The 25006-nt window shown below is 44.6% G+C and overlaps 1 long non-coding RNA gene across 2 annotated transcripts in view; it reads left to right on the top strand.

The window, feature by feature from the left end:
* Nucleotides 1-22853, top strand: part of LOC121269780 — a 142725-nt gene extending 119872 nt beyond the window's left edge. For both annotated transcript variants that reach the window (XR_005941412.1, XR_005941411.1), the window contains 2 exons: nucleotides 7990-8060; nucleotides 22437-22853. This is a non-coding gene — a long non-coding RNA (uncharacterized LOC121269780). The remainder of the gene's footprint in view (nucleotides 1-7989; nucleotides 8061-22436) is intronic.
* Nucleotides 22854-25006: the final 2153 nt, after the last annotated feature.

Raw genomic sequence — 25006 nt, 5'->3', positions numbered from 1 at the left:
TAAAATTTGAGAAAACATGGGAGCCTGCTCTGGTTCGTCTCCAATGTGATTAGTTAGTGTATGAGAGTTGTGATGCACATGTGGGCCTGAACTTTACCACTGGCAGGCGCATGCGATCAGTGGGCCTGGGAGTGGCCGGGAAACAGACCGCCGACCGTGATTGGCTCCCAGCTGCTGGGTGGCTGCCTAGCCAATTAACAACAGCCAGCATGAAATGCAGGCTGAAAAACCCAGGGTTGCCGGGGTGGGGGCGGGAAGAGGGCGGGGCAATGACATCATCAGCTGCCTCTTGGAGCTGCAGAGATTCAAATGTTGAAATGAAGGTTTAAATTCCTGCAAAAGGATGTCCATGCATCACAATCAAGCACCTGAAAACATACCTCATAAAAATGCTCTCCGCAGATATTCATTTTTATTTCATTTCATAACAGGGACTTCATTCCGCCATTGGATGAGGTTTCGGGAAAAGGGTAAAGGCCGCCTGGCCGATCGCCCATCCGCCAACTGTAAGGTTGGACGGGCCACGAAAATTCGCAGACAATTGCGCCGTTAATGGGTTTAATTGCCTCTTAATTGCCAGCAGGCACGTTTCTGACTTTTGTGCACACCCACTGAGTGAAATATCGAGCGAGTGCGCGATGACATTGGGACACTCGCCCAACGCCACCTCGTGGGATTTAATACCCAATCGGGTCCGGCACGTGCCCGGCCACAAGATGTAAAATTCAGCCCCATGGGCACCCCACAAGTATGCACATATTCGGTTGTATTTCATTCTGAAAAATGTTGAGGCAAATCCATCAGATTAACCACTGCAAATGCAATAGATGTAATTATTTTTTAATTACAGTAACTAGAAAGAATATTCAACTGGATGACCCGGTGAGCATTGTTTCCGAGCAATCTTCTGTTCCACTGGAGGTGGAGATTGAACAGAAGTGAAGCTCTAAGTGACTAACAAAGAACAGCAGAAGTGAGTTGTCATTTTAATTCAGACTTCAGACATGGACCAGTCAGAATTCAGATTGGCCAATAACAAAATAACGGTTCACAAGGTCATGAAACAAGCTTTACATCAGCTGTTAGAAAAAAAAAAGTGGCTGAAACTCATAACCTCAATACCACAGGCTCAAAACACTTTAGGTGGATAGTCACCATGACTGCCAGATTTTTTAAAGAGGAAATAGCCTCTTTAAAACTTAAAATATTCTTTGGACGGAATTTTACGCTGGCGGGATTTTACAGTCCCACCGAAGTCAATGGACATTTTTTAATGACTCATTGCCTTTTACGGTCCCTCTCCCGCGGCGACAGGGCTGTAAAATTCTGCCCTTGGAGTTTCTAAACCACCATAAATACGTACTGCCTTAACAGCTGTTTCTGATGTGGGTGAAGGACGCTTATTGTAGTGCCCTTACAAAATGGGGTCTGGCGTGACCTGCACCAGAAGTGTGTGTTTGAAGTGCATGGAACCCTGGGTGCTACAGAGCTGAATTCCTAGACCAATGTGTTTCCATGCAATGAGACAGAAGACCGTTTGATAGACCAGCCACAGTAAAACTTTCAGTGAAAGCGTCAAGATTCTTTAAAGATGCTACCTCAACGCTGTGCTCTAGATGAAAATTATTTTGAATTCTAGAAGGACCCAAACAATTTTCTTGTTGCAGTTATGGTCAAGTTATTTTTGGGCAAATCACACCATTTATATCCTTGAAGGTTCATAAATAAAACTTAGTGTTCATAAGTTAGTTACAATTTACCATTGCTTCGCTATGCCCACATTGAACAATCAGAAAACAACAATGAGTATCAGCTTAATTTACTAAGGTCCAGACAATGGAGGACTACTTTGCTTGATGTCAACACTATTGTCCTCTGTTGATGTCAGAAACAATTATCAAACTGGGCAACTTTTCAGAAATGAATGATAGCCTATAATGCTGTTGAAAAGCACTTTGACTAACACAATCACTTTCAGTCCTCATGTAGCATGAATGTATACATCGGAGCAGGAATACACATTACAGCCCCTCGAGCTTGTTCCACCATTCACTTAAGTCATGGCTGTTCTCCATTTACTCATCTTTGTTCCACTTCACAAAGAAGTAAGCCACTAAGAGTGAAAATAAATATGTGAAATCGGAAGTAAAAACTTCAGCTGGCATCTGTAAAGAAAAATATTTTTCAGTTAAATTTTTGAGTGTGTACAAATGTTAACCCGTCTTTTCTTTTTAGAGATGATGGTGGCTGACGACAAATGGCTTGAGCCCAGTTTTGATTGTCAGAAGGAATCAGCTTTGTTCCCTTTCTCTGGGGATATTCAAAAATGTGATGTCTAAATTTATCTGAACAAACATCTCTGTCAGTTGGGAAAATTACTTTTGTATTGGTATACTGGAATTTTCTATGTCGGATGCATAAATGGTCTGGGTGCACTAGTTTCAAGGCTGCTTGGGTTGAATTAGAATGCTTTCAGCCTGTACCATTATTTTTAGATTTTACTTGTATGTAAAATTTGATACTGGTACCTCATAAAATTTGAGAAAACATGGCAGTCTGCTCTGGTTCATCTACAAAGTGATTAGTTAGTGTACGAATGTGTGATGCACACATGTACACCATACAAGTATGCACATGTTCAATTGTATTTCATTCTCAAGAATGTTGAGGCAAATCCATCAACTACAAATGCAATAGATGTAATTATTTTTTAATTACAGCAACTAGAAAGAATATTCAACTGGATGACCCGGTGAGCATTGTTTCCGAGTAATCTTCTGTTCCACTGGAGGTGGAGATTGAACAGAAGTGAAACTCTAAGTGACTAACAAAGAACAGCAGAAGTGAGTTGTCATTTTAATTCAGACTTCAGACATGGACCAGTCGGAATTCAGATTGGCCAATAACAAAATAACGGTTCACAAGGTCATGAAAAAAGCTTTACATCAGCTGTTAGAAAAAAAGTGGCTGAAACTCATAACCTCAATACCACAGGCTCAAAACACCTTAGATAGATAGTTGCCATGACTGCCAGATTTTTTTTAAGAGAAATAATCTCTCTGCTCTCTTTACATTCAAATATTCTTAGGACAAGATTTTCCCCTCGTCGGGCGGGCACGCTGAGCGAGTCCGGAAATGGCCATGAGACCATCCGCCGACCGCGATTTCACGCTGGCTAATTAACGGGCAGCCAACGTGACACATGCAATAAGAGCCTTAGCGCTGCCGGGGTTGGGGCAGGAGGAGCGCGAGCGTTGAAGTGTGTGCATGCGTTAGGGACCGCGCACTGACAGCTCCCTGAAGGCACAGAGGCTGCCTCAGGGAGCTGAAGGATTTTAAAATGAGGAATAAACGTTTTCCATATTATATAAACATGTCCCCAGATGTGACTCAGCCACATGAAGAGGGATATGTAAAAAAGGTTGTGAAAAAATTTTTATTGTTTTTTTTTAGTAACCGTTGGAAACCTCATCCTGCCCGTGGATGAGGTTTCGTTAAAAATGCAAAGGCCGCCTGGGCTCTTCACCTGCCCGCCAACCGGATGGTTGAGCAGGCAGCAAAAATGATGCTTAATTAATTACTTAAGGGCCTTAATAGACCTCTTAATAGTCAGCAATCGTGCGGCTGCCCGCTCAGTGCTCATTTCTGCCCTTAGAGTCTCTAAACTACCATAAATATATAAATAGGTGCTTAAGACCAATTCAAAAACTGAGTGAATCATGCTGGGTCGGATGGATGAATCAGCACAAAATGGAATGAAGAGGACGAATTACTTGCTGACAGCCATTCTGTTCCAGCTATTAAGACAAGAACCTACAGAGCAGACCAGACAAGCAGAATGGCAGCTTTGTCAACTGCACTATTATAAACAGGTCACAGGGATAGGCACATCCGATTCAGCTGAAATTTGAACCTCTTCTTGTGAAATATGGGACTGGCCGAGTTCAGATTGATCCCAATTCCGAATGTCACGTTCTAAGTTATCCTAAATAGATATTGTTCGGTTGTGCTATGCATTTGGTGTCAATGGGATAGTCACAGTGAGTTATCCAGTACAATTCCTAAGCTCAACTTGTATCCACAGATATGTTGAAAGAAACATGGAGGGTGGGATTTTCTGGCCTCGCCCATGACGAGCTGGAGTGGAAAATATTGTGAGATCAGAACAATCAGTTTACCATGGTTGTAAAAGCAGCTCCAGCAGCCAATGGCGGGCCACGTTTCCCACTGCAACACGTTGGGAAAGTCATTTGAATACATTTGCATCTCACCATAAGGGCTGCTTGTTGGAATCATTCCCCCCACGCTGGATCAGGAGGGCATATCAGCGTGCAATTAATCTGACGTATTTCACAATGGTACATAGGCGATGTGCGCCTGGCGACCTGCACCACCATCTTCCAACTTGCAGCGATGGCACAACACAAAATTAAAATGAGGAGATACTCTGCTGGTGAGGGCCCTAAGGGCGGATTGGAGCCCAAGTGCAAGTACTGGGTTGGGGGAAGCAATTAAAAGGGCACTCAACTGAACTGTGCATTTCCAAATGAGGAGAGATGCGAGCTGAGCAATGTTAGGAGCTTTTCAATGACAATGCAGGAAAACAGGAAAGCGAAGCCCTCAAGGAGATGAGTCGTTATGAACAAAGAGCAGACTTCAGCTTCAGTACATGCTCGTTCCTATCCCATTGCTCCCCTCAACATTGTCTAAAGCTACGATGTGCATTTCCAGAGCATGGTCAAAGATTCTGAGCACCATCAAAAATCACCATTTGCAATACACATCACACATCTCAGCGAGGTTTAGGAATGCACAGCACTGCATCCCAGCGTTACGATGAGAGTCTTGTGGCCGTAATCCAGACAATTACAGGTTCAGAAATGATCAAGGTTGTAGGTTCGAGTGCAAGAGCAATAATGTGATTGAGAGAGGCAGAGATTCAGCCCCTTGAGGTGGCAAAGTGCTCTCACTTATTGGTGAGCTTAGCAGATGTACACTCAGAAAGTCAGAAACGCGCTTGGCAGACAGGAGCGCACACAAGCTCTGAGTATGGGCTCCTGGCATGAAAGCCCTGCTGGATGACAGAGAGCACATAGAGTTGCACAATATATGACCCTTCACCATGTGTAAACATGTCTCTCCTTGTACACTACACCTTCACCTTTCAAAAATACAGACGAAATTTGAGCGCACCTCTGCCTCAATCTTACACAGCCAAGAATAAACATGACATGATCCTGCAAAGCATGTGAACGAAGTTCCTTCCGCAAGCACACTTAACAGTAAGATCACTGATGTTGAGAATGATCTGAGAAAGGGACATACACTGTGGTGATATGGAAGCACACGACATAGACGAGAGGTACATGATAGCGAAATCTACGATAAGTGGGAGGAGGGACCATGGTATCACACCTGATTGACAGCAACACAGCTCGTGCCACCATTGTGCTCCTAAATTTTTTTAACTTTCCTAACCCTACTGCTATGTCTGGGCATCCCTGACATCCACAGGTGGAGGTGGAGGCAGCCTGCTAACTGCTAAACTGTCTGTGATGACTTTTGCAGGCGTCCTCTGGAGGACCGAGACCTGGGGGGCCCCAGCCCGCTTTGGGTGTCCTGCTGTGGGGCAGGTGCACCCTCCTCGACCTGTGGAGCTGGAGGTGATGGTGTCACTGGAAGAGGAGATTAGGGTTAGCTGGATACTCTTGGAGTCATCTGGGTAGATGGCCCCATCTGCTGGTCCTCCTCCCTCTGGGTGCCCAAAAGACCCTGGATGACTCCTTGAGGAGAAAGAGGCAGCTGGAGTGAGATCGAAGTGCCCTGCCCCCTCTTGCATGGCCACTGATGGATGCCACCAATGGCTACAGTGATGGAGTGCGGCTCCTGCACCAGTGCAGGCCTGATGCCCTGGACTAAGGTCTCCATGGCAGCCACCATCCTACCAGTACTGACTTCTGTGTTGGCATGTTGGCACTATCACGTCAGACTGAATGAGGAGGGACTCCTCCGTCGTCCATTGCAATCTGAGGAGTGCAGCTGACATCCCTCCCTGATGTTCCTGTGATTGTCGCTGCAGCCCCACCAACTGATTTAGGACCGAGTCCAGAGGCTTATCATCTGTCTCAGACTCAGCAGAATCCTGGCCTCCATCGGTACTCCAAGTGCCGGCAACCTCAGGTGTCCCTGCCTCTGCCAGCTGTGGACCAGGTGGTGTGCTGTGCTCACCAGATTGTGACCCCAAGCCTGCTACAGAACTAGGTCCCTCTGAGGTGTGTGTCTCTGTGCTGGTGGAAGATGTGGCTGAGTGCTGTGCCGGGTCTCCTGATGTGGCGTCCTCAGGATCCTCATCCAGAGCGTCGTCCGGGCTTGAGCCAAAAGCCTAGCTGGGCCATCGAGCGCTTGGCTTCCTATGAAAGAAAGTAGAGATAATTAGTGCATGGCAGGCAGCTGTAAAACAGGACAATGTGCTTACAGCATGGCTGTCTGAGGGATGAGCTGGTGCAGGACACTCATGTCACTGTGTGCTGCCAACCTCAACATCACCACAGGCACCATATCCATGCCCAACCAACTCAATGGCCGCATTTTCAAGCTGAGAGAGGACCTGGAGTTTTGACACTCCACCCCCTTCCACCCACCACCACCTCCCCCTCCCACCCCCCCAGAACCACTGGCATGGGGCCTCTCTCTGCGATTGTGTGCGATCTTGCCCTGCATAAAAACAGAAGGAAAAAGTGTCAGCAAGATGCATGCCAGGAAAGATAATAAGGATGCCTGGTGTGTGTGGGTGGTGAGGGGAGTCATTGATGGGATGAGGACACGATCTCCAGAGAAGGTGGGCCCAGGTGGAGATGTGAGGGTGTGTGTAAGATAGTGAGTGGTGATGTCCCTTGAGCTGACAGTGAGTGAGATGCCAGTGAATGTGTGATGGGCTTATGAGTGTGTGAGCTGAGAGTGATGGGATGGTTGACTTACCCTGGGGGTACGGATGAGATCATACATCCTCTTCCTGCAATGGGTGCCTGACCTCTCCAGTGCAGCGTTGGCACTGACCACCACTGCAACCGCCTCCCAAGCTGGATTGGTTAGCTTGTTGGATCTCTTACGGCCAGAGAGGGAGTAGAGTACATTGCACCAGGCCTTGATTGCATCCAATAGCATCCCAGTGAGACATCACTGAATTTGCGGGCTGCTGTCTTCTTGGTTTTCAGGGCCTTGTCATCAGTAGAGCAGTGCTGGGCTGCAGACATTGAGAATGTTGTGTGCGGCTGCACTTTAAATATGGCGCCAGGAGTGAGGAAGCAGTAAGCTCACGGCAGGGTGGGAGAACCAAAGGCTGTCTGCCAGTGACCCAGCATGTTTCCCGTGCATATATATTTATTGAGGCAGGAAGCGGAAGATACAATTTGAAACCCACCATTGCAGCCAGCGTCACCACACTTAGTGCAATGAGGGGAAAATCCCGCCCATGGTTTCCATCTTGAAATTCTGTCATGAGAAGCTGCCTTTATGTGATATGGCAGTTAAATAGTTTTAAATGTATTCTGAAAGCTGTGCCAAATTAGTTAAAAACGATTGGCCTTTTTATGATTTTGGAGGCGGCTTCTATAAATTTCAAAGCCATGTTAGAAGGCTTATATTCTTTCTTATTTGACTTGTTTACTTTCCTCCCTTCTATTTTAGGCTGCATGACACAACCTCAACACCTGAGAACAGAAAATAAACTCCTTGAGGTTACCTCATGGTCAAGATTCTTCCAATGCCAGTCCTGAACCCACCACAGGAAGGCATGTAAAAATTCCTGGAGGAATTACTTATCAATTCTCCCTCTTTCTCTGTGGCGATATGCCTAGCTCCACTCTGCATAACCATTGCAACCACTCAGTAAACGATGAAAAGTCACTGCACATGGGATATTATTGACTTTAGCATAAAGGTAAGTAAGAACACGTTAAAAACTCATCTGTCTTCTCTCCTTGTTTCCAGATTTGGGGAGACTGAGGATAAGAAAGTGAAAAGAAAGCATTCAAACAGCCATTTCATAAACAAGTAACAGGGTGAGTGCAATCTGTAACTGTGCAAGCATTTTCCTACATGGATAATACTTTATTGCAGCAGAGATAGCAGAACTAATATTTCAACTCAAAACCCCTATTTTTCAACTCAATTTTCCCATCCTTTTGAATACTGGAAATAATAGCACTTTAGATATTTAAACTACTTAAAGAATGATCTTATTTGATTCTGTATAATTTTGTCATTGGTTAACAGTTTAAAATTGAAAATAAATGTATGCCTTGAGAGGTCTGGCACTCAAAGAGTTAATCTACATTGTTTTATGACATGGGCAGCCAACATGGATCATCTTTGAGAGCTGTTCCTGGGAAAACATAGTTGCAATTAATTAAATATTGAATGCTGAATTACCATTCTTCTAACCTTTTTATTAAAGCTATGCTCAGATGAAAGTCAGATTGCATAAAAAAGAGCCAGAACATGCTTTTCTTTAACTTCCAGATGTAGAAATAAAGTAAAACAGCATGACTGAAATCTTATAGTGGCTGGGTGACACTGTGCAATGATGTCACGTATGTTGCTCTGTTTTTTAGATGCAGCCACTGCTGTGTGGTTTCACAGTGCACTGTTCTGTATCAGAATATAATCCTTCCTTCCAGTACTTGCGTGGATTAAAATCTTTGTCAAAACTGATTAATATTGCCTTTTACCATATCAACAAAGCTCCAGGGATATAGCATTCTCATATGTATACAGGCACTCAATAATCTGGTATCAAGCTGTGAAATAAAACTTGAGTTTTGAGACATGGGTGTATCTGTGGTTTGTAGTTTTCTGTGCTAATTCGCCGTTGCCTCCCCTACAACCATTTGCCTCTCTCTAGTTACATATAAGGGCCGATTTTGACCCTTAGGAACCATGCAGGCAGTTAAAATGGCCATTGATATTTAACCACATTGACCCTAATGCTGTTCCCTAGCTTCCAGTCTTAATCTGCTCCCTGACCAGGTGAGGGGCACTGATGCTGGAAGCCTGGAGAGTCCTTCTTTAAATATGAAGATCAGACTTTGATTGATGTCATCAAAAGCCGCAATTAAATGGGTAGAGGAACTGGAGCCAGAAGAGGCCCAAAAAGATACATTGATTTAATTTTTATTTATCTTGCATCCAGGAGCGTGCTCTTCCTAGGCCTGTGAAAAAAACTTTAGGCCTCCCCTGCTCCTAGCTTCTCATAACCCCATTCAACCCATCCACTCACCTGCACATTAACGCTCCTCCACTTCCCACCTTGAACTGCCTCTCAAATATTTATCTGAATTTCTCCTTACTATAGTTTACCATCTGTCTCTGACCTTGACCTCGATTTCTGCCCCAAGCTAAAAATAGAGCCAATGTTTTCAAAAATACTGTTACAATTATGAGGTTTATAAGATTGTTATGTTTTGGGACTGTGTCTTTAATTTGAGGTAAAATGAAGGGGTTCATGTGACCTGAAGTCTGCCTGAGAGCAAGCCTCTGTAGCTTGATTATTAGAGATTAAAGGGGGTCTAGACTGTTTTATTGGGAAGAAGGTGCAAGGTGTTCACATGTGGAGACAATGGCAGCAGCCTGTGTGCCAACAGAAGATAGACCGTGAGTCTCCAAAGTCCCAGAAAAGTGTTGACACTTTTGACAAATGTGCTGTAAAAGGATGAATGATCTCCTCCATTCCACCAGGGTAAATCACACTTCTCATCACTCTCCACTCACACGCTCATAAACCCATCGCACATCCACAGGGATCACACACCTCAAGGGGCAACACCACTAACTCTCACACACACCCTCACATCTTCCTCAGACTCATATCCTCTGGAGCTCACATCCTCATCCCGACCATGTCTCCGCTCACCACGCAAACATTCCACGTAGTGCCACGTGTCCTGCTCACACTCTCTCCATCTGTTTTCATGCAGGAGAAGCCTGCTCACATCAGCAGGGAGAGGTCCCAGACTGGGGGTGAGGTCACGAATGCCATCTTCTCCATGGCACACAACTTGCTGCATTTCACCCAGTCCGGGACACACTAGGCCCCTCACTCACTTTGAGGATTATGCCTTTGTCCTGACTGGTGAGGATGTGGACTGTGCCTGCAGTAACGGTGAAGTCGGTGGCGAACACCCTCGTGAGGGTCCTGCACGACATCACCCCTCTCTCAATGCAACTGTGAGTGTTCTATACCTGCTATAACTGTGCTGCCATACACTAATTATCTCTACTTTGGTTCACAGGGATCTCTGCCAAGCGACCGACACCCTTAGTCAGCCAGTCCCTCAGCTCCATCCACATCCTCACCTCCAGCCAAGATGACTGCTCCGTTGAAGAGGTGGTAATAAGCAGCCTGGGAGATCCATCACAGTGCTTACCCACACCCTCCACCAGCACAGAGAGACACATCTCAGTGGGAGCTAGATCTAAAGCAGGCTTGAGTTCACAATCTGGTGGTCACCGCACAGACACGTGTCAACAGCAAGAGGGGGCAGGGCAGGCCGAGATCCCCAGCACTTGGAGGGCTGCTGGGGAGGATGCATCTGTGAAGGATGAGTCAGATGATGATCCTCTGGATTTGGCCTTCCAACTCATCATGGAGAGTCAGCAGAAGAGGGGGAACATCATGCAGAGCTGTTGGCAGCCCTCAACAGAATGGCACTTGAGTCAGAGGAGTGTGTCTGCCTGCTCTCTGATGGAGTGGTGCCCACATGTGCTTGTATGGAGATCTCCATGGGAAGGATGGTGGATGCCATGGAGACCCTGGTCCTCCTGAATGCGGAGATATGTGCAGACCTGCACTCCGTTGAGGAAGCCATAGGTGACTTCCTGCAATGGCGGCCACGAGAGGGAAAGAGGGCACCTCGACACCCCCCAGGTGCTTCTTCCCCTCAAGAAGTCAAACCAGGGCCCTCGGGCACCCGAAGGGAAGGGGAGCAGCAGCTGGACACCCCTGGGTTATCCATTCAGGGGTTTCAGAGGCTGTCCACTACCTCCAAGTCCCCTTTGCCTGTGTCCCCCTCAACCTCATCATCTGTCACCGCAGAGGGAGCAGCCGGCCCACAGAAGGACAGCCAAAGCAAGCCGGGGCCCTCAAAGCCTCAGCCCTCCAGAGGACCCATGCCAAAGGCACCAGAGGCAAGAGGGCCAACCGTTGCACAGGGTGTCTCCACCCCCTGCTCTCAGGGCAGCAACTAGAAGTTAATGCATTTAAAAATGAAGAAATTCTGATCACAGTTGGTTGCATGGGTGAACACATTTTGTCACTTTATAATCTGGAAATATATGCACTCTCACTGAATAACCTGTAATGGCGTCTTTCAGCTTCACTGAGGCTTCATGAGGCCTCCCATGCATCCCCCCCACTGACAGATCAGGTGCATGCAGCTGGCCCATGAGTGATTCTGGAGGGAGAAGTGCGTGTGTGTGTATGTGTGTGTCAGGACCTTTTGGAGCCTCGTGTAAACAGTCTTGTATGCACGTGGATCCTTCACGTTTCACACTCACCTCAATGTCCTGACCACAGTTTAGCCAGCATGGTGGTGATACAGTTTTTCTTTCGCTCCCCCAGCTTTTCCCCTCCCCAGTGCTGCCCATTTCCTTGCTCCCACCACAGTTGACCCCCCCCCCATAGCTTCACCTTCCACCTCCCCTCCATGGCCTGCCAGCCAAGACCGTTTTCTTTCTGGGATGCCCAGGTGAACATGCATGTGCCCTTCCTTCCTGAAAATCCTACCCCCATCCACGTTAACCTCCCAAGCTCCTCCTTCTCACCCCCAGGTTCCGTGTCTGCCTCCAAGTCCCCACCAGCCACGTTCGCCATCCCTTCTACTGAACCCTCACCCTCCCACCCTACCGCCTCACTCTGCCCTTGGTCATTCTCACCATTCCCTCATACCATGCCCAACCTATGGTCACTCCCCAGGAAGCAGTCATGGACTCAACAGAGCCCTCCCTTGCACATTCATCTGGACATCCCCCTCTCTGGACTCCTTCCCCCTTTGGAACCCCAATCCCCCCAGAACTTCTTCCCCACCAGAACTCCTTCTCCAAACCCCAGACTCATCCCACCCCCCTTTAGTGCTTCCCCCTTCCTGACTCCTTCAGACACCCTTACTTCTTCTGCAACCCTTAGTCCTTCTCCTTTCCTGACTCCTTCCTCCATCCTTACTTCTTCCTCCCACTGGACTTCTTCCTCCCCCTGGACTCCCTCCCCTCTCTGTGCACTTTCCCCCCCACCTGGACTCCTCCCTCCCCCAGACTACCTCCCCTCTCTGCACTCCTTCCCCCTCCGAATTCCTTCCCTTACATCTTCTGCACCCTTACACCTACCTCCCCAGTTGCTGTCTTTACCCCGTTACGTCCTCCTCCCCCCATAGTCCCTCCCTCTCCTAAACACCCCCCAACACCTTTGTCCCCCCCTTCCCAGCCTCACCCTTCTGACACCTTCGTTCCCCCCACCAACCTCACCCCCTGACACCTGCGTTGCCCCCTCCCAACCTCATCCCCGCCCACACCTTCATTGTCCCCCACCAACCTCAACCCCCCCGACCCCTCTTCCTCTTCCATTTGATCCTAGACTTTCCTCTCCCAAGCCCTCCCCCTCCCCCCACCTGTGGTACATCTTCCTCTCCCAAACACAGCTGGACCTTCCTCTCTACCCTCTCGACCATCATCTGTTGTGAGCCAACCCTCAATGGTGACTTTCCACCTTCCGTGAGCTGCTTCGCAAAGTGTCCAGGAGAATCCAACCAGCATATCATGGACATTCCTCCAGGGTCCCGTTGCTGCTGGATTCCAGCATCTTCTGCTCCTCGGGTATCCGCGATGTGAGCAAGGGTCTGGCGGTAAGTCCCGACTTCTGCATGTCACACTTGTCAAGACATGTTCTACTCCGAACACCTTCGGTCTGTCTGCAAGCATTAACCAGACCTCCCTGTCGCTTGCCATTTCAACACTCCACCCTGCTCTCATGCCCACATGTCCGTCCTTGGCCTGCTGCATTGTTCCAGTGAAGCTCAACGCAAACTGGAGGAACAGCACCTCATCTTCCGACTAGGCACTTTACAGCCTTCTGGATTGAATATTGAGTTCAACAATTTTAGATCATGAACTCTCTCCTCCATCCCTACCCCCTTTCCGATTTTCCCCCTCCTTTTTGTTTTTTCCAATAATTTATATAGATTTTTTTTTCCCACCTACTTCCATTATTTTTAAGTGTATTTCCATCCATTGTTTTATCTCTACCTTTTAGCCTATTTCCATCTCTTCCCCCCACCCCACCCCCACTAGAGCTATCTGTACCGTGCTCGTCCTGCTTTCTACCCTTAATTAGCACATTCCTTCAGATTATATCACCACCTTCAACACCTCTTTGTTCTTTTGTCTGTGACATCTTTTGGTTATCTCTACCTATCACTGGCCATCTATCCAGCTCTTCTTGTCCCACCCACCCCCACCCTTAAACTAGCTTATCTTTCACCTCTCTTCTATTTTTACTTAGTTCTGTTGAAGGGTCATTCAGACTCGAAACATTAACTGTGTTCCTCTCCGTAGATGCTGCCAGACCTGTTGAGTTTTTCCAGGTATTTTTGTTTTTGTGTTCTATTCCAGTATGTTTTCCCACTGATGTGGGTAGACGATCCAGCCGGGAGGTGTGGGGGTGGAGGATGATTCTGGCAGGCTGGCCTTATAATGATATGCAGATGTATTACAATGAGGTTCCCGAAGTCCGATGGCGGGACCATCGATGGGCTGAGCGGACAATCGCAAACTGGCTTCACGACGTTGTGAAACTGATTTTTGGCATTCTCATCATATTGTCCGCTCACGCCGCTGAACACACCCACTGCCAGTGGGCACGGGAACTTCTGCCCCTTGTCGTGTCATCCTTTCAGCTATCAACTGGAATTTCCAATTTCTTTCTTTTGAAAGTTATCAGTCTCTAAATATATATTTTGCAGACCAGCGTGCACTGGAGTGGCCTCAGCATTCTGATCCTGATAGAGAGAAAGATCAGTCAGGATTCCCAGATCTGATTTACTGAGTTCTGCAAGGCCAACGACAGAGCACAAGGAGTTTGCCCTGAACTGGTATTTGGCACTGATCACCATCTGTCAGCTCTGGTTCAGTTGGTAACCCTCTCACCTCTGAGTTAGAAGATTGTGGGTTTGAGTCTCAGTCCAGAGACTTGAGCACAAAGTCTAGGTTGACATTCTAGTACATAACCAAGGGAGTGCTTCTGTCCTTTGGATGGGACATTAAACCAGTGCCCCATCTGCCCTATCAGGTGGATGTAAAAGATCCCATGACACTATTCTGAAGAAGAATAGGGGAGTTATTCCCAGTGTTCTAGGCCAATATTTATTCCTCAGGTAATTGCAAACAAATTTTCTAGCTATTAACATGTTGCTGATTGTGCAATTTTGTTAGCTGTAAAGCACTTTGGGATATCTTGAGGTCATAGAAGGTGTGATAAATGCAAGTCTTTGTTTTTTACATTAGCCTTGAAACACTTTTATGTTACTTGAGTTGCTGCAAGTCCATCCATAATGTTGGAATGCTGGAAACTAGTAATTTGTTAAATGATCGTCATGTGTGGATATCTGTAAATTCGGAGAGTTAGACCTTCAACTTGCCATCCATATACAGAACTGGTGTTTCTTAATGGAAATTAAAACCGGATGCTTTCTATAACAAATGACCGATCCACATTGCCAGTTTTATGTCCAGGTGGCAAGTTGAAAACCGACCCTCATGAGCATTCAATACAACCACAAGTACGAGAAACATTTCCAGGTGGACTCAACCCAGCTATTGAGCTTGAGAAACAATAAGAGACAATTTGCATGATATACAAGGAAGAACTGTTAAATGTACATTGTGAGAAGCTGATTCCACACCATTAAAGATGAAGAGTGGTGCAGAGCAAACAAATTGAGTAATCATCTTCCAGTAAGTGATAACCAAAGCAGCAAAACCTAACTGCTGGAATGCAATGCTATTGATGGTAATGTAAAGAGGATTCTTAAATGATGAATTGCTTCTCAGGAATGAGGGTAAGGGAGCTAACAGAGCAGGTACAAAGGCTCCTCAAGAGGGAAAGGATCAGTGAGAAATGGATTTAGGAAGAGTAGGAGGTAGGACCAGAAGTTAAGAGATAGGACAATAAATGTGGTAGTGCAAGCAAATAAGGCCACAAATAGGCAAACTGACTCCAAGGTTTCATAGGTAGAGGCACAGAATGCAAAATCAAGGTGACGGATTTACTTTTTACAAACCTTAACTTGTAGAACCATAAGTTATGGGCACTCTAATTTCAGCTGGAGCAATAAAAGTAGTGGAAAGGATCTGCATAGATTCACTTGGGTGTTACTATGGATTAGAGGTTACAGTTTTGAAAGGAAACTTAAGAAATTAGGGCTTTTCTCACTAGAACTGAGAAGGTTAGGAAGTAATACAATTGGGATTTTCAAGACTCCAGCAATTTTTGATAGTGTTGGTTATGATGGATTTTTGTCCACGGGTCAGTGAGACAGCTATGACATTGCAAACAATAAATAATCATAAAATAATGAATGAGTACAACTCTTTACACAGAGGGTGATGAGAAAATGAAACAATCTGTCACAAGCCATTATTAAGGAAGAATCCGTACTATTCAGAAGCGAATAAAATATTTGCATGAGAAAGCAAAATGATAAAAGATACAGAAAACAAGCAATAGAGTAGGAGCTGACTTTGTGGCTAATGAAGAGAAAAAATACCAGCACAACTTGATAAGGCAAATGATTTCTTCCTACACTATTATTCTACAATTATATCCAATGGTCCATACTGAGAATTTCTGTTAGAGGAGAAAAGGAATGTGCTTGTCTGTGATGTCTTTTGCATTTGAATAGTTTGCTGAAATTCAGTGGTTGACCTTACAAACCAAGAATGTTCCCTTGAGCAAGGTGCTGGATGATCGCCAAAACCCATGGAAACATAGCCCACCAAATGTTAATGCCATTAGTACAGAAATGGAAACAAGAGGGAAATAAGAAGTGTGGGAGGCCCAATAGCCACCTGCCAGGATCAAGACTTGACTGGAAGGTAAGTCCAGAAGAGAAAGAGGCTTGGCAAAGGTCTCATGGCTGTCTACCCATTTTGTACTCATTTCCTGGGACTGCCAAGAGAAGTCAAGCAGTAGTTACTGAAAAAATGGCTAGAATGCCTGGAAGTCTCTTAATCAAGGGAAGTAGGCCTGATAGCTGCAAATCTCCTTCCATTTCGGGTGATTCCTCTTAACTGAAGGCCTGTAAAAAAAGATGGGCTTCTGCCCTCTAAGTGACCACATCTGGTGCTGCAGCAGGAATCCCACCTCCATAATAATCCTTAAACCTGAAAAATGGATTGAGTCATGGTTCGGTTGGTTGGAAGTTAAATTCCTATCATGACCCCTCCTTGAGTGAGAAGAGGAGAATTGAGGCCTGAAAGTCATTGTGCATGAAAATGGAACTCATTGATAGCTAGCATCAGCATTAATAGTTGCTATAAGCTGAACGACTGAAACCTCTCTCCCACAGCATGTGTACATGAATGGTTATATGTATATATAGATATAGATGTAGATCTGCCTATATACAATATATAAGAATGGAAGGATGGAACAGTATATGTTATAGAAAGTCACAAACATTAAATAATAACTATATTCAGATAGGGAAATTCAGATGCCTTTTTGACATTGTCCAAATCACCCAAATAAACCTTGCTGTCCTATAATCACTTCCAGCCATCCATTTTTCTCTGTATAGCGAAATCCAAGGACCGGATTAACGGCTTGTATAAAGTTGGACAACAAAAAGTTCATGGAAATAGTTAACACATGTTCCTTCTTTGCATAAAGATTCAGAAGAATGAACCCAGTAATAAAAGGAGCTGTAATTGGAGAATTATTCATTTGTGTTTTTACTGAGTTATTACTAAACACTGTGCTTTACTGCGTGGAATAGCCTTTTTTAAATTTCAACACGAATATTTTACAGGTTCGTTAAACGTCTCATTCTAAGATTCTCTTGAAAAATGTTGCCAGCCTTGGATTTCATAAAACAGTTTAATCAAGAAAAGGCTCTGCTAAACTGTCTAAATTGTTTCAGCTCAGGAGAGGACCTGTGTTTGAAACTACCCTACAGCTAATTTGCTTGCACCTTTAGCACAGCCTGTAGTTGAACTTGTTAAACCAGATTTCATAAACAAAACATTCCTCATGTAGTTTGGTGGGAAAAATACATTAGGAAAGGAATTTAGACAATGCATATGGTTTGATCTGCTGCAAATGACAAATAGGTGAAATCATGCTTCATTTGCAAACACAACAGCCTTCATGACTATGTCATGTTTCTGGCATCAATTTATGTAATGGGTCTTTTCATTCATTTGCCAATTTTTCTTTCCCCTATGTCTCCTAAAGGTGTTGACTCCTTCCTGGTGTGCAACTCTAAGGTGGAGAATGTTGCCCAAGTGCATGATTCATTTATGTGCCCTCAAGGGCAAATTCGAATCAAGTTGAACCCAATTCTGTCTTCATTTGGCATCTACCAAATGCACATTCCAGCAGGAAACACTAAATAGCAATCAGGAGCCATAGCTGGTTCCCCCCTTCACTAATCTAGTGTTGCCAACTCTCTAGGAATATAAGATCAATCACCAGGACACCACTGTTTGCTACCCTGGAGAAAAATCATAGGGACATTAAGAAAAACAGTTAATTAACATTTTCTTTGAACATTTCTCGTTACCAGATATAAAAATATTTATAATAATGGGGTGTGGGGAAAGCTGTTTGGCTGACAGTCAAGCAGCATCCAATTGGGTAATGAGTCTTTTAGCTTTCCAATTGATGTAGGGAGACAGTACATCACAAGGATGGATGCGTTGGCCGAGGATTGGCTGGAGCATGGGGGCAAGTCATGTGATGAAACTTCCAGGAATACATTTAATCACAGTTGGCAACCTTATGCTAATCCAAGAGTGCTATTATCTTACAATTGACATCAACTAGTTCAACATAGTCAGATGATCAAACGTTAGACTTTCCTGGCCTGTGTGCTTCATCTGTTCTCAAGATAATTATGGATGAGGAAGACAATTTGGCCCACCTTAAGTCACCTATCACTGGCTAAACTTGATGAGTTACTGGGGGAGTTTCATAAACCATGGTAAGTTATGTTTGCGATGATCTTGTACTAGTTCTCTACACTGTTAATGATTCAGTTTGAGTCCCTTGTTTTCAATTAACAAGCCTTATCACTTCATCATCATGTAATACAATACACGTATAAAACTACTGCAGGTTTACTTAATTTCCACTATTATGTTACCATTGCAGTGCACAAAGGGTCAATGATAAGTTTTGTTTGAAGCATTTTCCTGCTTATCTTCACCAATGTTTACTCCTGAAACCTGCTGTCTGTTTTTGCCACCCAAATTGTACAAAGTTCAGCTGTTAGCTGTGAAATGTGTTTGGACTTTTTCACTCAGCCTCGTCCCTAATTTGAACATCTGGTTGAACTGCAGAATGTCAGCAACTTTTACTGATATGAATGGGTAAAGGGGAGGACATTTAATAGCCATACCAGCTAATAAATCAGTATGGATTATGATTATTACAATAGGCAGCTCAGTCTTTGAGCCAGCACTGTAGCTGAGAATGTTACACGGTCCTTTAGAGATACATAGGACTGAACCTTAACCCCCCCCCGCCCAAGAAATGGGTGGGTTGGGGTTGTGTCAGAGGTTAAAATGCAAAAAAAACCTGGAACAGGAACCAAACCTGCCTCAAACCCATTCAGTTTCAGTTCTAGTGGAGGCAGCTTAGAGGGTGGGTGTCTAATCTGCCCCAGGAAAGCGAGTGGATCATTTAAACACTATAATAAGGCTGAAATGAAAACAGAAAACGCTGAAAAATCTTAGGAGGTCTGACAGCACCTGTGGAGAGAGAAACAGAGTTAACGTTTCGCGTCCATATGACTTCTTCAGAGCTTTGAAAAGAGTCATATGGCTTTGAAACGTTAACTCTGTTTCTCTCTCCACAGGTGCTGCCAGACCTGCTGAGATTTTTCAGCATTTTCTGCTTTTATTTCAGATTTTCAGCATCCGCAGAATTTTGCTTTTATCCGTACTAAGGCTGCCTGCCTTTATTGTAATAGTCATTCCATTTCTAAACACAGCCGCTCGGATTCTGAGGCTTTGGAGAACCCGGCAGTTGAAAGAAGGTGAGAAGGGCTGAATCCATGAGGTAAATGGTTCTGTTTGTGAGCAGGAGCATTTCATCCAGGCCCACTTACACCCCCTGTGATCTCTCTTGCACCCCCAACCACCATCTACTGTCTCATGTGTACCCGACCGACAACCATCGGACCTCCCCTCCCCGCCAACACCGTGGTCCACCATCTTCCCCTCGAACACCATCTTTCCATCAACCACCGTCTGCTCCTCCTGACCAATATCCTACATAGCCCCTTACCCAACCTCCTCACCACCCCGCCCTGCAAACAGAATCCCTGTAACCACCATTGCACCACACCTCTCAATCGGGAGCTCCTGATACTCCACATGCCCCATGCTTCACCCCCTTCCTCCACTAGCTGTGCATCTAGGCATCCTATCTCCCCGGGATCAGGCCTCCTCTCCCCTCAAGCCCCCTAAGATCTCTCTCACTTTCCCAGCATATCTAACTGCTCTTGTAGGGTTTGGCCTGCTGAAGCAGGCCTCCCAAAAGCCTCCAGCTTCTTAATCAGGCTGCCAGTGGGTAGGGACCCCACTGTAAGAAGCCCTACAGTTAAATTGTGCGGGACATTTGGGATACCCATATTTCCAGGTTTCCTGCCTTACTACAGCTCCTCTTTAGAGAACTCGCCTGCAGGTTCAAATCCAGGCCATAATTGCAAAATACTCATTATATTCAATAACCAGTTTGCTATTATTTGAGCAGATTAAGGACAATGTATAGGCTCACTGAATCAATGAGATGAAAAATTCAATTCTTGGACTAAAACTCTTCATTCAAGAACTCATTTGATTAATCAAATATTTTGAATGATATCAGGAATATTAGAAGTGTACTGCAACACTAACAAAATAAGTCATGTTCTGCATATTTTAATGTCTCCTAAATGTGGAAAAGTAACTTAATGCTTTTTGCCACAGTGCTGAAGCAAAAAGTAAAGATTAGCCAATATTGGTTAAAACTTTTGATACATGGCACTGAAATTTGTCATTTCCATTAAACATTAGTATAGGTTTTAAAAATAATAGCCTTTGTTGGCTCTGCACTGACTGTAGCACTTTGTTCCTATTTTACATCGTGATCCTCGTGTTTGTTTAGTATTATTTGACGGCCCATTGTCACTTTCTCATGCAGTGCCGAAATGTCGATATTGACCTTCATTACAACCTGGACCAATAAATGCAAAGCCTGAGTGCAAGTATCTGCTCCAGCAAAAGATTGTTAACCTTATCCAGTTCTCCAACGTCCCACATGGCACTGCAAACACTGCATGTACATTAGATTCAGCTTGTGTCACGCAGAGGTGATCATTTTAACTTAAAGCAGTATCAAACTATTGAAATCAATGGAAGAAAAAATTGAAGAGCGTATATTATCGGAAGCCAAGTTATGTGCCCCCATTTTCCACTATTGCCTGTAGCTAAAATTACCTCCAGAATATGTAGGCATGAATCAACAGATAAATTGCTAAACACAAGGGTCACTGCCTGCTCTTTTGAAGTTAATATTTAATGTCTATCAAAGTGAAGTAAGTCCACAACAAAGATTGAAATATTTCTCTGCTTCATGGCTCTGACAGTTCAAATACTCTCAGTCTCAGTGCAGCACAGAGTACAAGCAACATAAAGCTTATTCTGTACTTTTAATACTGTTCCACAATTTAATTTCTGACACCGTCCACACTAATGACCTTAGAGCCATTAATGATTTAGCATCAATTTTAATGCCACATTGTAGGGAGTTCAGTGATCAGGATTTATACCTGCTAAACCATTGATTGAAACCAACTTTCTGACGTAGTACTCTGTTGGGAAAAGGCTTCTGTTCTCCAGACATAGTTTATGAATGGGCCTAACTGTGTGGTGTGAAAGAACAGCAATTTCCCTGCTACCAGTTTCTCCTTCATTGTTGTACTTATTTTTTTTAAAATGCCACTGATGGGCGCTGAAAATACAGCTCTTCACTTAACAATCATTCTTCTAAGGTGTAATACCTGGGCGACACATCCTGCCAGTTTTACATTGTCTATCTTTGTCCTGATGAATTAAAAGGAACGCATTGACATACCAGGGGCGCATCACTGCTCGGATGGTGATCTGGTAAAGTTGTTGGCCTTGCTGGTCTAGAAGCTGCCCAATTTTCATTCTACTCGTTTTGATGAGTTAAAGTCATGTGGTTGCCATAATGGGCAAGCGGTCCATTCTGTCAGATAACTGCGCAAGCAGTGAAGATAAAAATTTGCCTGACCCTCTCCTCTGGAAAGGAAAATCAAACTGCTGTTGAAGAATGCTGAGACATAGCTGTTCAAAACAAACAGAAAATGGAGTATCCCCAGAAGAGGAGTAAAATCAGATCCAATGTATTTTTTTGTTGATGCAAATGATGAAAGAAATAGATTTACACCTGCAAGAATTTGAATACACAAGACAGCACAGCAGCAAAAATGACAGATATCCACTGGCATCCTCTGTGCTTTAAACAATACAGGATACAGCATTAAGTGATGTTTCCTTTTAGTTTAGACTGAAGTTATTGCTTAATTAAGATGACAAAGTGAGAAAAATAGAGACCTATCCTAGCTCAAATTGCCAAGAAAGGTGAAGGCTAGTCTATTGGACAGCAGCCACATGAAGGAGCTGAAAGCAGCAAGCATTTCTTTTCTGAGACTAGGAGAAATGAATACCACCTTTAACTCATTTAGACAGAACACACTGCAGAAAATGTCATGGAGTGGCAATCTCATTAGCTGGCTTTATCCCGCCTTCTGAATGTAAACAATGTTCCAGCCAGGGAGGTAACCTTGAGCTTCTTATCACAAAGTAGGGCAGGCTCACTGCAACAAGGCGCCTCCCGTATCGACTCCTAAGCCATCTAGTGATATCGAAATCAGCTGTATTCAGAGGGCTCACCAAGTTATATCTAAAATTAACCCCAGTTTGCTTTAATGACTGACGTGATTGTTTAGTGTCTGACAATTGCAATTCTTAGTCCATTATGTTGATTTACTGAACACTCGTGAAATATGTTTGAATTGATGTAAACTATTATGTTGACAGGCTTCAGCATTCCTATGTGCATCAAATTGCATAATTTAATATATTTTATTTTTCATCATCAGGGCCTCGGGTAAACCTCTTTTTTTTCATTACCGGGGGAGTAACATAAGATGCCTGAGCTCTGTCGTTTGTCAGCAAAAGACCATGTTACGAACAAAAATTCAGATGGACATTGTAGCTCACATGTTTAAGCTGTCCACAGAAACGTCATATCTCCCAGAAGGCATTGCACGATGAAGCACCAATGGCATCACCTGCTGGTGAAAAATTTCAGTATTACAGTATTTTTCATAACATATTCAGCTAGGTCCTTCTTCGCATTGTGAACTATGTAACATGTTGCATTTTTATTAAGTTCTTTTCCGTATTTTGTAAAATGAACAATTAATCTGTATAATAAGTGAAACATATTATTGCTGAAAAGAGAGACATGTTGCCAAAACTTTTGTCTTGCTCTCATCAGGACAAACGCAAGAATGCCAAATTTCAAATGATCACAACAATTTACACCACAGGAGAAAAGGCTGCTGATTGGTTGGCAAGTCGAATCTGATTGACCAAAGTGTTGCCATGAAGAAAGCAACAGGGAATTACAGGCTCCCCAAGCCCCTGTATAATTTTAAAAAAGTGCACGGCTTGAACATGTTTGCATGTTCTTTTGTTTGCAGAGAATGGATCCTTGTGTAAGAATGTATGACCCGTGGGTGATTTACCCTTTGACTTTTACTTCTTTCCATTGAGGTAATATCTGGCCACTGCTATCCCTTTCCCTCTGGTGGCTTTCGATTGAGTGCTCATTGTTCATTAATGTAAACTTGCTATTTTCTACCTGGACATTAAAACATGAATCATCAGCACAGTGACACCGTGCCTGACCCTTTTCACAAGCTAGCTTTAACATATGACAATGTGCCATAATTGTAGATAGAACAAGTACTATGAATGGCTATTTCAGTGCCAAAGGCCTGGATATTAACAGATGTGAACTGCCAGGATGAGGGGTTGTGTGGGGTTTCAGGTGCAAAACCAGATTCCGGTTACCATGCATGCTGTTTGCTTTCATTCCACAGCATCTGACTTTTGGCTTTAGTAGGTCCCTAGATCTGGAATCATAGGCTTGGCTTCCAGTCAGGCAGGGCAGACTCTAGAGAAGGCCGCCCTACCAGGTAGGTCTGATCCATGACCTGAAGTCCAGTTCCGTTGGCGGGGGTGGGGGGGGGGGGGGGTGGTTTGGTTGCAAACCCATATGTTGGGGTCTGGGGGGGCAGTGGGGAGTTGCTGGAACACTGATGCTGGGGGTCAGATCCTGGGGCTGGAGTTGTTGGATGTGGACAACCCAATCCCAAACTCTGGCAGGGTTCCGATCCTGGGGTGGGAGGATGGGATACTATCCTTAATGCAAGAAAGTGTGTAGGGGTTTCTGATCCCTGACATCCGAGGGGATGTCCCTCCCCTGATTTTGGGAGCTTTTGTGGTGGGAGGATCTAATGTGGAGGGAGGAGCTTGGGATACCGCGGGGTGTACATTCCTGCTCCTGTTGGCACACAAGAAGGGCTGTGCAGGCATTTACCCTCTCCCCAAAGCTCTCCTCACCTTATTTCATTTGCTGGGTTTCCCAGCCACCCACTATAAAACGTGCAAACCAGGTTAAAACAAAGGCTGTCAGACTCAATAAAATATTTAAATGGCCAATACATCACTTGGGAGTAATGACTGCCCAATCCTTGAACCCCTTTCGTAAATACCAAAAGTGGGTGGATTGGGGAAAGATGGAGCCAGGGTTCCGATTTTTTAAATTGTAACATCTGTCCAGACCGCAACTCACCCACTTATGTGTGCTAAAATTCAGCACAAAGTTTCTACATGACTCTCTATCTGTACCGTGACCTTTATTAAGCCATACTCTTTGTATGGTTCCCTATGGTCCTATTATCCAATCTGCATAATTTACAGGACATTTTTTAAATTGAAAAGAGTTTAAGGAAGTGAGCACATAAAATACAATGCAGTGAATAGAGGTACCCCTCAGATCTATAAAAGCGCTGGCAGACCTAAGCAAAGCAAATTGAAATCCAGCTTGAGCTCCTTATGTGATTTTTGCATACGATCCAGATGTGCAGGATCTTGCCATTAAACAAAGAGATGCTTTCTGATCTCACAGATACATCATTTCTTAGAAAACTAGAAATTTTCCAATATAAAGAATATGCCTGTGTCATTCACTCAAAAAATTTAAATAAGCAATTTATTGAAAACATACAAAGGAAAGTTTGAGGTCTTAGACAACTTTGTGAAGCAAAATAATGATGATGCATTTAAATCTATTGGCGGAATCATCCCAGACTTGCACTAAGGGTGGTAGCAGGCAGGAAACATTCCCAGGAAATACGTTGGATTGCTGGCGGGATGGCTTCTGATTTGCCCGCTTCGCTGTCACCTCAGGCCTTCAGTAATTGGAAGCTGCTGGAAAGTCATGGCTGCCAAAGCATGCTGCCTCCAGATTCAGTGATGCCTCTCTCAGGTGCCCTCTGGGCGCACTGGGAGCCCCCCACAATGTCCTCTACCCCTGGTCTGGGCGAAGACCAGCAAGCAAGGTCACCACTTCAGCTTCTGAAGCAGTGGCTGCGGTAGT

The sequence above is a fragment of the Carcharodon carcharias genome, chromosome 26, assembly GCF_017639515.1.
Source record: "Carcharodon carcharias isolate sCarCar2 chromosome 26, sCarCar2.pri, whole genome shotgun sequence".
In the NCBI taxonomy this organism is placed as follows: Eukaryota; Metazoa; Chordata; class Chondrichthyes; order Lamniformes; family Lamnidae; genus Carcharodon; species Carcharodon carcharias.
This window is presented reverse-complemented; position numbering and strand designations above follow the sequence as displayed.